This window comes from Ranitomeya variabilis, chromosome 1 (assembly GCF_051348905.1).
Source record: "Ranitomeya variabilis isolate aRanVar5 chromosome 1, aRanVar5.hap1, whole genome shotgun sequence".
NCBI lineage: Eukaryota > Metazoa > Chordata > Amphibia > Anura > Dendrobatidae > Ranitomeya > Ranitomeya variabilis.
Window position 1 is genome coordinate 599,095,933 of NC_135232.1, and position 17,121 is coordinate 599,113,053.

Below are 17,121 nucleotides of genomic sequence, written 5' to 3' on the forward strand. Positions count from 1 at the left end.
TAGTTGCAGTTGTGTTATCGTTTAGCCCAATACTTATACATATCATTTGTATTCTTCTAGTTTTACCACGCTCATGTTTACCAATAAACAAGTTAGACTACAGAGAACAGTCCGCTTATTTGGGAGACAGAAGTGGTTTATGCTGTATGTCGGATCACACACCGTATCAACGTGTATGAAGACAGAACAGTAAAACGGGAGCTAGGCGCCGGGATTACAGTAAAACGGGAGCTAGGTGCCGGGATTACAGTAAAGGGAGGCTAGACGCCAGCGATAGCAAATACCACCTACGCAGCCGCTTGTACCACACCGCACTGCCTGCAGATACCACAGCGGCCGCCATACAGTCACAAGTACCGAGAGTGCAGCCCACCAAGCACCACACGTCTCAGTCCATGCTGAAGTCACCCCTACCCGCTCCGAGACGTCCTACAGCCTGCAAACGGACATAAAATGTCTGCAAGTCAAACATCTTCACTCAGGACGAGGTCCCAAACAAGCCGCTCTAGCAAGTCTTCCTCGAAAAGGTTTGCCACCCTCGCCCGAGCAGAAGCTGAGGCGGCGAAAGTGAGATCCTCCTTCGCTGCACAAGAGATGCAGTTAAAGTTAAGACAAGCAGACCAAGAAGCAGAAAGAGCCCGCCAAGAAGCAGAAAGAGCCCGCCTGCGAGCAGAACAAGAAGCAGAAAGAGCCCGCCTGCAAGCGACCTTAGAAAGGCTTTCCGCTGAAAAAGAAGCAGCAGCCGCAATAGCCAAAGCTGAGTTTTTAGAAGCCGTGGAGTTTCCTGAATCCGAGCGAGGCAGCGACATACACGGACCAGACCTTGATCATCAGGACCCTGCTCAACGCGTCTCAGAATATGTCCGCCAACATTCCAAAGTGGAAGACAACTCTGATCCGTTACACCAACCAGCCTATACAGATTACCAGAGATCCTTCCTCCAAACACCGTACTGGAAGCAGGAAAGTATACTGCGAAACGACATTGATCACCACTACCGTCCTACGGAACAGAAGGTACGGCCTCCACCCAGACTGACAGGGACACCCTTCGCCACTGAACGGGTTTATACAGACTTTCCTATGCCAGAAGCTCCTACCAGGTATGAGGATGCACCACAAACACCGCATAACAACAGTACACCAGCTCACGTCGGCACAGACTCAGCCACTATGAACTTTGCAAGGTTCTTTACCCGCCGGGAGCTGGTGACCAAGGGACTTGTAAAGTTCACTGATCGAGCTGAAAGCTACAGAGCATGGCGAGCCTCTTTTCAGAATGCCATCAGAGACTTGCATCTTTCCAGTAGTGAAGAGTTAGATCTTCTGGTTAAGTGGCTTGGGAGCGAGTCAGCTGAACATGCCAAAAGAATCAGGAACATTAACATAAAGTACCCACACACAGGACTTCGTATGGTGTGGGAGAGACTCGAAGAATGTTATGGGTCAATAGAAGCTATAGAAAATGCTTTGTATAAAAGAATTGATGATTTCCCCAAGATAGCAAATAAGGGTTATCAAAAGCTCAGGGAACTGAGCGACTTGTTAATGGAGGTACATGCTGCTCAGGCAGGTGATCTACCAGGGTTGGCATTTCTGGACACTGCCAGAGGTGTCAACCCGATTGTCCAAAAGCTCCCTTACAACTTACAAGAAAAGTGGGTCAGTCACGGGTCCCGTTACAAACAGGCTCATAAGGTACCATTTCCTCCTTTCAGGGTGTTTGTAGACTTTGTTGCTCAGCAGGCTAAAGTTAGAAATGACCCTAGTTTCGATTTCACTATGTCATGTACCGCTGCCTCTGGTGTAAAACCCAGTAAAACACCAGTGGCAGTCCACAAAACTAATGTTACCTCCACAGGTTTTCCTTACAGGGCAAGTAAGTCTTCTCCAGAAGAGGACAAACCACAGGATCTCAGCAAACACTGCCCCCTACACAAGAAACCTCATCCTCTCCTAAAATGTAGAGCCTTCAGGGAGAAGTCTCTAGAAGACCGTAAGAGTTTCCTAAAGGAAAACAAGATATGCTTCAGATGCTGCGCGACAACCTCACACTTCGCCAAGAACTGTGAAACCAGTGTGAAATGCACAGAATGTAGTAGTGTGGAGCACAACACGGCCTTACATCCTGGACCACCCTCAGGGGTATCGTCACGAGTAGAAGAGTCTGCCGAAAAACAGACGGACCCCGACGTGGACACCCCAGTGGTCACTTCTCGGTGCACAGAAATCTGCAAGGAACTCGTAGCAGGAAGATCCTGCTCAAAGATCTGTCTTGTCAGAGTATTCCCAGCGAGCCAACGGGATAAGGCGATCAAGGTATATGCAATCTTGGATGATCAGAGCAACAGGTCTCTAGCTAAATCCTTTCTCTTCGACACCTTCAACATTGCTGGTCCCGGCTCTTCGTACTCCTTGAAGACATGTGCAGGTACTGTCGAGACGGCGGGGAGGAGAGCAACTGGATTCAAAGTAGAGTCTATAGACGGTCAAACCTGCTTATCCTTGCCATCAATACTGGAGTGCAACCAGATTCCAGACAACAGGTCTGAGATACCTACACCAGAGGTAGCAGCTCATCACACCCACTTGAGATGTATAGCTCACCTGATACCAGAGCTCGACCAAGGAGCTCCTATTGTCTTACTTCTCGGAAGAGACATACTACGGGTCCACAAGGCTAGAGGACAGATCAACGGCCCACAAAACGCCCCATATGCTCAGAGACTTGACCTAGGATGGGTCATTGTGGGAGATGTCTGTTTGGGTGGAGCACACAGGCCGACATCAGTCAACAGCATGCTCACCAATACCCTCGAGAATGGACGCCCGTCTCTCTTCCAGCCATGCGAGAGCAGTTTCCTGGTTAAAGAATTGCCACACCACACCCCTCCACCTTGTCCGTTAGCTGATCCTTCCTGTGAAGACCATGCATGCGACGGTGAGCAAGATCATATAGGGTGCACAGTTTTCCACAGGAAAAGAGAAGACAACCAGGTAGCAATGTCCATAGAGGACAGACTGTTCTTGGACATCATGGAGCGAGAGATAGTAAGAGATGAATCAAAGAGTTGGGTCGCACCTTTACCATTCAAACCACAGAGGCAACGCTTACCCAACAACAGAGAACTTGTCTACAGTCGATTTGTCTCCCTTACACGCAAACTGCAGAAGGCACCAGAAACAAAACAACACTTCTTTACCTTCATGGAGAGAATATTCCAGAGTGGCCACGCGGAAATTGCACCTGTATTTCAAGATTCCGAGGAATGTTGGTACTTACCTATTTTCGGCGTGTATCATCCGAAGAAACCAGGTCAGATAAGAGTGGTATTTGACTCAAGTGCCAGAGGTGTTTCTTTAAACGACGTCTTCCTGTCTTGTCCAGACCTCAACAACAGACTTCTGGGAGTACTTCTTCGTTTTCGCAAAGACGCAGTAGCATTTATGGCCGACATACAACAGATGTTTCACTGCTTCCTTGTTAAAGAAGAACACAGAAACTACTTGAGGTTCTTCTGGTACCGCAATAATGACCCATACAAGGACATCGTGGAATATCGTATGAAGGTTCACATCTTCGGGAACAGCCCTTCCCCTGCTGTCGCTATCTATGGCCTTAGACATTCAGCCAGAGAGGGTGAAGCAAAGTATGGATCGGATGTAAGATCTTTTGTGGAAAAGGATTTCTACGTAGATGACTGCCTGAAATCCACACCCTCAGAGGAGTCGGCAGTCAGTCTCCTGAAAAGGGCACAAGAAATGCTCGCTTCATCCAATTTGAGGTTGCACAAAATTGCTTCCAACAGCCAGAAACTAATGGCAGCCTTTCCCTCTCAAGATTACTCAACTGATTTAAAAGACTTGGATTTAAGCACAGACTCCCTTCCCATGCAGCGGAGCCTGGGTCTACTCTGGGATTTGAAAAAGGATGCATTCACCTTCCAGATCAGCGAAGAAGAGAAACCCTTCACGCGTAGAGGCGTCCTGTCCGTTGTGAACAGCTTGTACGATCCTCTGGGATTTGTAACCCCTGTAACTATCCAAGGTAAAATGATGTTGAGAGACTTCACCCAAGAGACATCCGATTGGGATGATCCGCTTCCCAGCGATAAAAAAGAATTGTGGGAAAGATGGAAAAATTCTTTAGAAACCCTGTCAAGTCTCTACGTGGCACGACCATATGCTTCTGTGCCTTCATCAGAAATCAAGGTGCAAAGGCTTTGTATCTTCTGCGATGCTTCAACCAAGGCAATTACAGCAGTGGCATATTCGAAAACAACTGACATCAATGAACAATGCCACGTAAGGCTTGTTATGAGCCGGACAAAATTGGCCCCACTCCGTGAACACACAGTACCCAGACTGGAACTCTGTGCAGCTGTGCTGGCAGTAGAGTTAGCTGAGCTTATCTCGACAGAAATGGACCTGGAAATCAAGGAAGTCGAGTTCTACACTGACAGCAAGGTAGTGCTGGGGTACATTTGCAATGAAACTCGTCGCTTCTATGTCTATGTCAGCAATCGGGTGCTAAGGATCAGGAGATCCACCGAACCTAAACAGTGGCACCATGTGTCCACGCACCACAATCCGGCGGACCACGCAACCAGATCCGTTGAAGCAAGACAACTTAAGGACACAACCTGGTTCACCGGCCCTACATTCTTATACCGTTCGACGCCATATGTGGACGAGTCAAACATCTTTGAATTGGTGGATCCAGAGGCAGATGAGGAAATCCGCCCTCAGGTATCCGTTCTACGTACTGTGACTAAAGACAATCACCTCAAATCCCACCGCTTCAACAGGTTCTCAACTTGGGACTCACTTGTTCGTGCCCTCGTTTGTTCAATTCATGTGGCTCGATCCTACAAGTCAACGTCACCCGCCATCCAGAAACCTTGCAAAGGTTGGCACCACTGCAAGCTTGCTTTTACCGTTCCAAGCATGGAAAATGCCAAGAACTTTATAATCCGTACCATACAACGTGAATGCTACGCCAAAGAAATAGATAACCTCGATAAAGGCCAACCTGTTTCTAGAGATAGTGTCTTGAAGAAGCTTGATCCAATCATTGACCAGGATGGGCTGTTAAGAATTGGAGGTCGTCTTCAAGAAGCTGAAGTGGAATTTGGGGAGAAACACCCTATAATAATTCCTGGACATCATCATGTCACGACCCTGCTTGTGCAACACCACCACGTCTTGGTGAAACATCAGGGACGACTGTTTACTGAAGGAAATCTACGAACTGCTGGACTATGGATAGTCGGAGCAAAGCGATGCGTGAGTAAACTCATTTACAATTGTGTGATTTGTCGCAAACTCCGTGGCGGGACTCAAAAGCCGAAGATGGCCAATCTCCCACCAGACAGACTTAGTACAGAACCTCCATTTACCAACGTCGGACTGGACGTATTCGGGCCATGGTCTGTGGTTGCACGGAACACTAGAAGAGTCCAGGCCAATGCCAAACGCTGGGCTGTTATGTTCACCTGTATGTCCATTAGAGCAGTCCACATTGAAGTAATTGAGTCCATGGACACTTCAGGGTTTATAAATGCACTCCGATGTTTCATCGCCATCAGAGGTCCCGTGAAGCACATACGCTCCGATAGAGGTACCAACTTTGTAGGAGCAGTGAAAGAACTTCAAATCCCTTCCAACCTAGACACCACCGGTGTGGAAAGATACCTGAGTGAGCAGGGATGTACCTGGACTTTCAATCTACCACACTCTTCTCACATGGGAGGTGCCTGGGAGAGGATGATAGGAATAGCACGCAGAATCCTCGACTCCATTTTCTTGCAAGCAGGTAGTGCAAGACTCACACATGAAAGTTTGACCACATTCCTAGCAGAAGTTTCAGCCATCATTAATGCCAGACCATTGACTTCACTTTCTAGTGACTCTGAGGATCCGACCATTCTTACTCCTGCCATGTTACTTACTCAGAAAGCCAGCATTCTCAGCGCTCCACCTGGAGAATTTAGCAACAAGGACCTCTACAGACGACAGTGGAGACAAGTCCAAAGTCTCTCCAATACCTTCTGGGACAGATGGAGGAAGCAGTACCTCTCCACCTTACAACCAAGGAAGAAGTGGCAGACCGACAAACCAAACATCAAAACCGGTGATGTCGTTCTCATGAAAGACAGCCAGTCACACCGTAATGAGTGGCCACTAGGCCTCATCACTAAAGTATTCCCAAGCAAAGATGGGAAGATCCGTAAGGTCGAGGTCAAAGTAGGCAAGTCCGGGGAAAGCAAACTATTCCTCAGACCAGTGGCGGAACTCGTCTTACTGTTTTCGCCAAAAGAACCTGTAGGTGGCATCGGTTGATGCCAAGCGGGGAGTGTTCTGCCCTTCCTAATGAAGGACAGGGGTTCGTTTCAAGCATTAAAAGGTTAACTATTATTATAGTTCTGGTTTTGTTGTGTTATAGCACCACCCAGTGGTGGATAAATTTATAACCTGTGTTTTCCATGAATAATAGAGTGTTGCATTGTGGGTTTCAGCAAAGCATCATGGGATTGGGGAATTCCCCAGCCTTTTCTCTTGTATTTCCTGTTCACTCGTGTTATTCAGCTGTGTTGGAACTACTTCATTTACCTGCCACCCTGGTTAGTTTATCCGGTAAGATTGCAATCCTTGTTCTGGTAATATATTGTTCTATAGAATGTGATTACTGTATAGCAGCCAGTACACAGGAAATGTGGTTACCAGAAATCTGCTGTATGTAGTTATGTAGAGGTTGCACCATACTGTATGTTTCCCTGTTAGTTGCAGTTGTGTTATCGTTTAGCCCAATACTTATACATATCATTTGTATTCTTCTAGTTTTACCATGCTCATGTTTACCAATAAACAAGTTAGACTACAGAGAACAGTCCGCTTATTTGGGAGACAGAAGTGGTTTATGCCATATGTCGGATCACACACCGTATCAACGTGTATGAAGACAGAACAATGAGCATCCCCCTAATGCGTCTGCTGATGCAAAGTTTGACGCACATAAAGGAGCAGGCGTCTGCAGCCGAGGATGAGGGAAGCCTAGATGACAGTCAGCCATTGTCTGCTCAGGGAAGTCTACAGGACGAGGTGGCGGGCGAAGAGGAGGAGGATGAGGAGGATGATGGGGTTGAGTATTTTTTGAATGAGGAAGCTTCTCAGGGGACAATAGAAACTGCTGGCATTGCAAGGCCGGGTTCAGGGCTTTTGAGGGAGACAAGTGACGTTGATTTGCCCGAAAGTGCTCCTCAAACCAGCACATGCACTGATTTGACAACTGTAACATTGGCCCATGTGGCAGATTATGCCTTGCATATCCTCAAAAGGGACCCACACATTATAAATATGATGACCGATGATGATTACTGGTTGGCCTGCCTCCTTGATCCTCGCTATAAAGGCAAATTGCAAAATATCATGCCACATGAGAACCTCGAACAAATATTGGCAACCAAACAAGCTACTCTTGTAGACCGTTTGATTCAGGCATTCCAAGCACACAGCGCCGGTGATGGTTCTCACACGAGCTGCAGGGGGCAACAGGGCAGAGGTGTTAGAGGTGCACAAATCAGAAGTGGCGTTGGACAGAGGGGTTTTCTGACCAGGTTGTGGAGTGATTTTGCAATGACTGCAGACACGACAGGTACTGCAGCATCAATTCAAAGTGACAGGAGACAACATTTGTCCAGTATGGTTACTAACTATTTTTCTTTCATTATCGATGTTCTCCCTCAACCATCATTCCCCTTTGATTACTGGGCATCCAAAATAAACACCTGGCCTGAATTGGCTGAATATGCATTGCAGGAGCTTGCTTGCCCAACAGCTAGTGTGCTATCAGAAAGAGTATTCAGTGCTGCTGGTTCAATACTGACCGAAAAAAGGACTCATCTGGCGACCCAAAATGTTGATGATCTAACCTTCATTAAAATGAACCACTCATGGATTTCTAATTATTTTGCCCCACCTTTCCCGGCTGACACCTAGCTTTCCTGAAAAAAGGTCTTGCTTTGGGACTGGTGTTACTGACTGTTCCAATCTCTTAACTTGCAGCTGCTGTTTGTACAGCATACGACATGTTTACACCTCCCTAAATGGCCTAACTCCCCCCACGGGGCCGTGGTCTCACCACTTGGCGCAAGCACCCGTCAGAGTGCCGTTTGTCTGAAGAGGTGGGTGTGCCCACTTTTGGTCGACGGCACTGCCACTGGGTCCCTCATAGTACAATGAAGTGTCTCTGTCGGTGGTGGCGCACACCCAACGTCAGACACACCGTTGTAACATGAGGGGCCCTGGGCCTGTACCGCCGGCCACGAGAGTGTCCCCCCCAGCTCAAACAGTGCTTTACCACTTGCAAAACTATCTCTCACTACTCCACCACTGTTTAGTCTATGCGCTGAAATCCTTCAATGCCTGGCACTGACAATAACAATTTGTTGGCATGTATGATGCTAGTTAAAATAGGCAGGGGCCCTGTACTACATTTACACCAGTAAATACTTTGCGCAAAATTACAATGTCTGAAAGTCAGCATAGGAGCCCACCCCTGTACCTAAGTATGCCACCCTTTTTTTTTGTTTGTTTTGTTTTTTTTGCGAGACATTAACATCTATTTAGTTTTTTGGAGTACTTACTGTCTGCTCCCTCCTTCCAATTGTCCTCCGCCGAGCACACCAATGCTGCCTGTGTACCCCTGCCACATAAAGGAAGCTGCATAGAGTCTATTTTGTTATTTTAGGCATACTAAGTCTGTCTGCGGTCCCTCCTTCCAATTGTCCTCCGCTGACCACACCAATGCTGCCTGTATACCCCTGCCACATAATGGAAGCTGCATAGAGCCTATTTTGTTATTTTAGGCCTACTAAGTCTGTCTGTCTGCGGTCCCTCCTTCCAATTGTCCTCCGCTGAGCACACCAATGCTGCCTGTGTACCCCTGCCACATAATGGAAGCTGCATAAAGCCTATTTTGTTATTTTAGGCCTACTAAGTCTGTCTGCGGTCCCTTCTTCCAATTGTCCTCCGCTGACCACACCAATGCTGCCTGTGTACCCCTGCCACGTAATGGAAGCTGCATAGAGCCTATTTTGTTATTTTAGGCCTACTAAGTCTGTCTGCGGTCCATCCTTCCAATTGTCCTCCGCTGACCTCACCAATGCTGCCTGTCATGATCTCTGCAGGCAGAGATCATAGCAAGCCTATAGAGGGACAAGCTCTCGGAAGATGGAACTATACTGACCATGAACTAAGCCTGCCGCGCAACTAGAAATAGCCAGGTAGCATTTCCTATTTATCGCTAGATGCCCAGCTCTGGCCTAAGACCTAAATAGCTAGCAGAGGGAAATATAAGACCTGGCTCACCTCTAGAGAAATATTCCAAAGAAGACAGTAGCCCCCCACATATAATGACGGTGAGTTCAGATGAAACAACAAACGCAGCAGGAAAATAGTCTTAGCAAATTTGAGGTCCGCTTACTAGATAGCAGAAGACAGATAGTATACTTTCATGGTCAGCAGAAAAACACTAACAAAACACCATCCAGAGATTACCTTAAACTCTGGCATTAACTCATAACACCAGAGTAGCAATCCCTGATCAACGAGAGCTTTCCAGACACAGTAACAAAACTTCAGCTGTGAACTGGAACAAATAGGCAAAACGAAACATGGACAAAAGTCCAACTTATCTAGTAGTTGTCTAGAAGCAGGAACAAGCACTGAGAGGCATCAGATAACATTGTTGACCGGCAAGAAACCACCAGAGAAATGAGCTTAAATAGCGACACCCACTACTGATGGAACCAGGTGAAACAGGAAAGAGGATGACAAGTCCAATTCCACAAGCGGCCACCGGGGGAGCCCAAAATCCAAATTCACAACAGTACCCCCCCCTCAAGGAGGGGGCACCGAACCCTCACCAGATCCACCAGGGCGACCAGGATGAGCCCTATGGAAGGCACGAACAAGATCAGAAGCATGAACATCAGATGCATTGACCCAAGAATTATCCTCCTGGCCGTAACCCTTCCAGTTGACCAGATACTGGAGTCTCCGTCTGGAAACACGAGAGTCCAAAATTTTCTCCACAACGTACTCCAACTCACCCTCAACCAACACCGGAGCAGGAGGCTCAACTGAAGGTACAACAGGTACCTCATACCTGCGCAATAACGACCGATGAAAAACGTTATGAATGGAAAAGGACGCAGGGAGGTCCAAACGGAAAGAAACAGGATTAAGAATCTCCAATATTCTATAAGGGCCGATGAACCGAGGTTTAAACTTAGGAGAAGAGACCCTCATAGGGACAAAACGAGAAGACAACCACACCAAATCTCCAACACAAAGCCGAGAACCAACACGACGATGACGGTTGGCAAAACGCTGAGTCTTCTCCTGGGACAACTTCAAATTGTCCATAACCTGCCCCCAGATGTGATGCAATCTCTCCACCACCGCATCCACTCCAGGACAATCCGAGGATTCCACCTGACCGGAGGAAAATCGAGGGTGAAACCCCGAATTACAGAAAAACGGGGACACCAAGGTGGAAGAGCTGGCCCGATTATTGAGGGCGAACTCTGCCAATGGCAAAAAAGCAACCCAATCATCCTGGTCAGCAGAGACAAAACACCTCAGATATGTCTCCAGGGTCTGATTAGTCCGCTCGGTCTGGCCATTAGTCTGAGGGTGAAAAGCAGATGAAAAAGACAAATCTATGCCCATCCTAGCACAGAATGCCCGCCAAAATCTAGACACAAATTGGGTACCTCTGTCAGAAACAATATTCTCAGGAATACCGTGCAATCGGACAACATTCTGAAAAAACAGAGGAACCAACTCAGAAGAAGAAGGCAACTTGGGCAGAGGAACCAAATGGACCATTTTAGAGAAACGGTCACAGACCACCCAGATGACAGACATCTTCTGGGAAACAGGCAGATCTGAAATAAAATCCATCGAGATGTGTGTCCAAGGCCTCTTAGGAATAGGCAAGGGCAACAGCAGTCCGCTAGCCCGAGAACTACAAGACTTGGCCCGAGCACAAATGTCACATGACTGCACAAAGACTCGCACATCTCGTGACAGGGAAGGCCACCAGAAGGATCTTGCCACCAAATCCCTGGTACCAAAAATTCCGGGATGACCCGCCAATGCAGAAGAATGTACCTCAGAGATGACTCTACTGGTCCAATCATCCGGAACAAACAGTCTATCAGGCGGACAACGATCCGGTCTATCCGCCTGAAACTCTTGCAAGGACCGCCGCAGATCAGGAGAAACGGCCGACAAAATTACTCCCTCCCTAAGGATACCTGTGGGTTCAGAATTACCAGGAGAGTCCGGGTCAAAACTCCTAGAAAGGGCATCTGCCTTAACATTCTTAGAACCCGGTAGGTATGACACCACAAAATTAAAGCGAGAAAAAAATAAAGACCAGCGCGCCTGTCTAGGATTCAGGCGCCGGGCAGTCTCAAGATAAATCAAATTTTTGTGGTCAGTCAATACCACCACCTGATGCTTAGCCCCCTCTAGCCAATGGCGCCACTCCTCAAACGCCCACTTCAGGGCCAAAAGCTCCCGATTCCCAACATCATAATTCCGCTCTGCGGGCGAAAATTTGCGAGAAAAGAAGGCACAAGGCCTAATGACGGAGCAGTCGGGACCTTTCTGCGACAACACTGCCCCAGCTCCGATCTCCGAAGCGTCAACCTCAACCTGAAAAGGCAGATTCACATCAGGCTGACGCAACACAGGGGCAGAGGCAAAACGGTGCTTAAGCTCCTGAAAGGCCTCTACAGCATGAGGGGACCAATTAGCAACATCAGCGCCTTGTCTGGTCAAATCAGTCAGTGGTTTAACGACATCCGAAAAACCAACAATAAATCGGCGGTAAAAGTTGGCAAAGCCCAAAAATCTCTGAAGACCCTTAAGAGAGGAGGGCTGAGTCCAGTCACAAATCGCTTGCACCTTGACGGGATCCATCTCAATGGAAGAGGGAGAAAAAATATACCCCAAAAAGGAAATTTTCTGGACCCCAAAAACGCACTTAGACCCCTTCACACATAAAGAATTAGACTGCAGAACCTGAAAAACTCTCCTGACCTGCTGGACATGAGAGTCCCAGTCATCAGAAAAAATCAGAATATCATCCAGATATATTATCATAAATTTATCCAGAAAATCGCGGAAAATATCATGCATAAAAGACTGGAAAACTGAAGGGGCATTAGAAAGACCAAAAGGCATGACCAAATACTCAAAGTGGCCCTCGGGCGTATTAAATGCGGTCTTCCACTCATCCCCCTGCCTGATCCGCACCAAATTATACGCCCCACGAAGATCAATTTTAGAGAACCACTTAGCACCCTCTATACGAGCAAACAAATCAGTAAGCAATGGCAATGGGTATTGATACTTAACAGTGATCTTATTCAGAAGCCGATAATCAATACATGGTCTCAAAGAGCCGTCCTTTTTTGAGACAAAGAAAAACCCAGCTCCCAAGGGAGAAGAAGATGGACGAATATGTCCCTTTTCCAAAGACTCCTTTATATATTCCCGCATAGCAGCATGTTCCGGCACAGACAGATTAAACAAACGACCCTTTGGATATTTGCAACCCGGTATCAAATCTATGGCACAATCGCACTCACGGTGCGGAGGTAACGACCCAAGCTTGGGTTCGTCAAAGACGTCTTGATAATCAGAGAGGAACTCAGGGACTTCAGAGGGAATGGACGACGAAATAGAAACCAAAGGTAAGTCCCCATGAATACCCTTACATCCCCAGCTCAACACAGACATTGCTCTCCAGTCCAAGACTGGATTGTGAGACTGCAACCATGGCAATCCCAGTACCAAATCGTCATGTAAATTATACAGCACCAGGAAACGAATAATCTCCTGGTGATCCGGATTGATACGCATGGTTACTTGTGTCCAGTATTGTGGTTTATTATTAGCCAATGGGGTGGAGTCAATCCCCTTCAGAGGAATAAGAGTCTCCAAAGGCTCTAAATCAAAACCACAACGATTGGCAAAGGACCAATCCATAAGACTCAGAGCGGCGCCAGAGTCAACATAGGCGTCCGTGGCAATGGATGACAAAGAGCAAATCAGGGTTACAGACAAAATAAACTTAGACTGAATGGTGCCAATGGAAACAGACTTATCAAGCTTCTTTGTACGCCTAGAGCAAGCTGATATAACATGAGTAGAATCCCCACAATAGAAGCACAATCCATTCTTCCGTCTAAAATTCTGTCGCTCGCTCCTGGACAGAATTCTATCACACTGCATACTTTCTGGTGTCTTTTCCATAGACACCGCCAGATGGTGCACCGGTTTGCGCTCCCGCAGACGCCTATCAATCTGAATAGCCATTGTCATGGACTCATTCAGACCTGCAGGCACAGGGAACCCCACCATAACATCCTTAACGGCATCAGAGAGACCTTCTCTGAAAGTTGCCGCCAAGGCGCACTCATTCCACTGAGTAAGCACAGACCATTTACGGAATTTTTGGCAGTAAACTTCAGCTTCGTCTTGCCCCTGAGATAGTGCCATCAAAGTTTTTTCTGCCTGAAGTTCCAAATGAGGTTCCTCATAAAGCAAGCCCAAGGCCAGAAAAAACGCATCCACATCGCGCAACGCAGGATCCCCTGCTGGCAATGAGAAGGCCCAATCTTGAGGGTCACCCCTGAGCAAGGAAATCACAATCCTAACCTGCTGAGCAGGGTCTCCAGCTGAACGAGACTTCAGGGACAAATAAAGCTTACAATTATTTCGGAAATTCTGGAAGCTAGCTCTATTCCCTGTGAAGAACTCCGGCAAAGGAATTCTCGGCTCAGATACCGGAGCATGTACCACAAAATCTTGTAAATTTTGTACTTTCGTGATGAGATTATTCAAACCCGCAGTTACACTCTGAAGATCCATTATTGTCAGGTGCACACAGAGCCATACAGAGATTAGGAGGAGAGAGAGAAAAAAGACTGCAGCAAGGCAAACTGGAGAAAAAAAAAAAAAAAAAAAAAAAAAAATTCCAGCAGACTTCTTATAACTCTCCTTTCTCAACCTGGGTCTTTAACACTTTAGCGGCCGGTCAAACTGTCATGATCTCTGCAGGCAGAGATCATAGCAAGCCTATAGAGGGACAAGCTCTCGGAAGATGGAACTATACTGACCATGAACTAAGCCTGCCGCGCAACTAGAAATAGCCAGGTAGCATTTCCTATTTATCGCTAGATGCCCAGCTCTGGCCTAAGACCTAAATAGCTAGCAGAGGGAAATATAAGACCTGGCTCACCTCTAGAGAAATATTCCAAAGAAGACAGTAGCCCCCCACATATAATGACGGTGAGTTCAGATGAAACAACAAACGCAGCAGGAAAATAGTCTTAGCAAATTTGAGGTCCGCTTACTAGATAGCAGAAGACAGATAGTATACTTTCATGGTCAGCAGAAAAACACTAACAAAACACCATCCAGAGATTACCTTAAACTCTGGCATTAACTCATAACACCAGAGTAGCAATCCCTGATCAACGAGAGCTTTCCAGACACAGTAACAAAACTTCAGCTGTGAACTGGAACAAATAGGCAAAACGAAACATGGACAAAAGTCCAACTTATCTAGTAGTTGTCTAGAAGCAGGAACAAGCACTGAGAGGCATCAGATAACATTGTTGACCGGCAAGAAACCACCAGAGAAATGAGCTTAAATAGCGACACCCACTACTGATGGAACCAGGTGAAACAGGAAAGAGGATGACAAGTCCAATTCCACAAGCGGCCACCGGGGGAGCCCAAAATCCAAATTCACAACAGCTGCCTGTGTACCCCTGCCACATAATGGAAGCTGCATAGAGCCTAATTTGTTATTTTAGGCCTACTAAGTCTGTCTGCAGTCCCTCCTTCCAATTGTCCTCCGCTGGGCACACCAATGCTGCCTGTGTACCCCTGCCACATAATGGAAGCTGCATAGAGCCTATTTTGTTATTTTAGGCCTACTAAGTCTGTCTGCGGTCCCTCCTTCCAATTGTCCTCCGCTGAGCACACCAATACTGCCTGTGTACCCCTGCCACATAATGGAAGCCGCATAGAGCCTATTTTGTTATTTTAGGCCTACTAAGTCTGTCTGCAGTCCCTCCTTCCAATTGTCCTCCGCTGACCACACCAATGCTGCCTGTGTACCCCTGCCACATAATGGAAGCTGCATAGAGCCTATTTTGTTATTTTAGGCCTACTACATCTGTCTGCGGTCCCTCCTTCCAATTGTCCTCTGCTGACCACACCAATGCTGCCTGTGTACCCCTGTAGCCTAATTTAAACCGCATCGAGCCTGCTTTATTATTTTAGGCCCAGGAAGTCTGTCTGCAGTCCCTCCTTGAAATCGTCCTCCGCTGACCACAACAATGCTGCCTGTGTACCCCTGTAGCCTACTTTAAACTGCATAGAGCCTACTTTCTATTGTAGGCCTACTACCTGTGTCTGTCTCGGCCAGTCCACTCCTTGCAGTTGTCCTCCACTGAACAAAGCTATGCCGCCTGTGTACTCCTGTGACCAATTGTGAACTGCATTTATCCTACTTACTTATTTGTGCCTAGTAACTGTGTAAGCCTGTAATAACAGTTGTCCTCCACCACAGAACCCAGGTATGCCACTTGTGTACTCCTTTTGCCAATTTTGAACTGAATATAGCCTTCCTTTTTATTTTAGGCCTACTTCGTGTGCCAGAGCCACTAATTACACATGCCCTCCTCCGCTGAACCACGCTATGCTGCAAGTGTACTCCACTTACCAATTTTGAACTGCATTTTGCCTAATTACTTATTTAGGCCTACTTATTGTGTCTGTCTCCCATTACAGTTGTCCTCCACTGTACAAAGCTGAGCTTCAATCTTCAGGCTCTCATTAAGTAGTTGTTGCTAATATGTGTGGTTGGGGCCTACTAACGGTGTCTGCCGCTCCAAGGTGTTCTCCTGGTTTACTTGCCTGAGCTTCAATCTTCAGGCTCTCATTAAGTAGTTGTTGTTAATATAACAGTGCAGTTGGCCAACTATTTTGGTTGGGGCCTACTAACGGTGTCTGCCGCTCCCTGGTGTTGTCCTCCACTGCACAAAGCTGAGCTTCAATCTTCAGGCTCTCATTAAGTAGTTGTTGCTAATATGTGTGGTTGGGGCCTACTAACGGTGTCTGCCGCTCCAAGGTGTTCTCCAGGTTTACTTGCCTGAGCTTCAATCTTCAGGCTCTCATTAAGTAGTTGTTGTTGCTAATATAACAGTGCAGTTGGCCTACTATATTGGTTGGGGCCTACTAACGGTGTCTGCCACTCCCTGGTGTTGTCCTCCACTGCACAAAGCTGAGCTTCAATCTTCAGGCTCTCATTCAGTAGTTTTTGCTAATATAACAGTGCAGTTGGCCTACTATTTTGGTTGGGGCCTACCAACGGTGTCTGCCACTCCCTGGTGTTGTCCTCCACTGCACAAAGCTGATCTTCAATCTTCAGGCTCTCATTCAGTAGTTGTTGTTAATATGTATCGTTGGGGCCAACTAACGGTTTCTGCCGCTCCAAGGTGTTCTCCAGGTTTACTTGCCGGAGCTTCAATCTTCAGGCTCTCATTCAGTAGTTGTTGCTAATAAGTAGTAGAGCATAGGTATGATTCGTCAAACTCAATTTGACAGGTGGACACGCCCCTATCAAAGTGTATCAAAGTGTGTAACCCCTCCCTGTCAGCCAGCTGTCCTCCTTGTCTGGCCCTCCCTTTTTGATATAGTTTAATTTGTTAATACAGTGAATATTATCCCAGTAATTGTTTTATATTAGTTGTTTATATGCTATATTAAGAGTAGCCTTATTTGATAATCCGCTGATAGGGAGAGTGAGGCTGTGTTTCTGTAGTATTAATGGCTAATGGTGTTCTCATTTATATGTGATTTATAATGCGCACATTATGTATGTGGGCATATTACAACACCCGCAAGTATGACTGTGATTATTATCACAGTAAGTGTTTTTTATATTAGATCTTTCGTTTACTGGTTTGGGATTATTGAGTCTGATACTATATTTGATAGATTATCTCAGATCGCTGTCTATTCTGAATG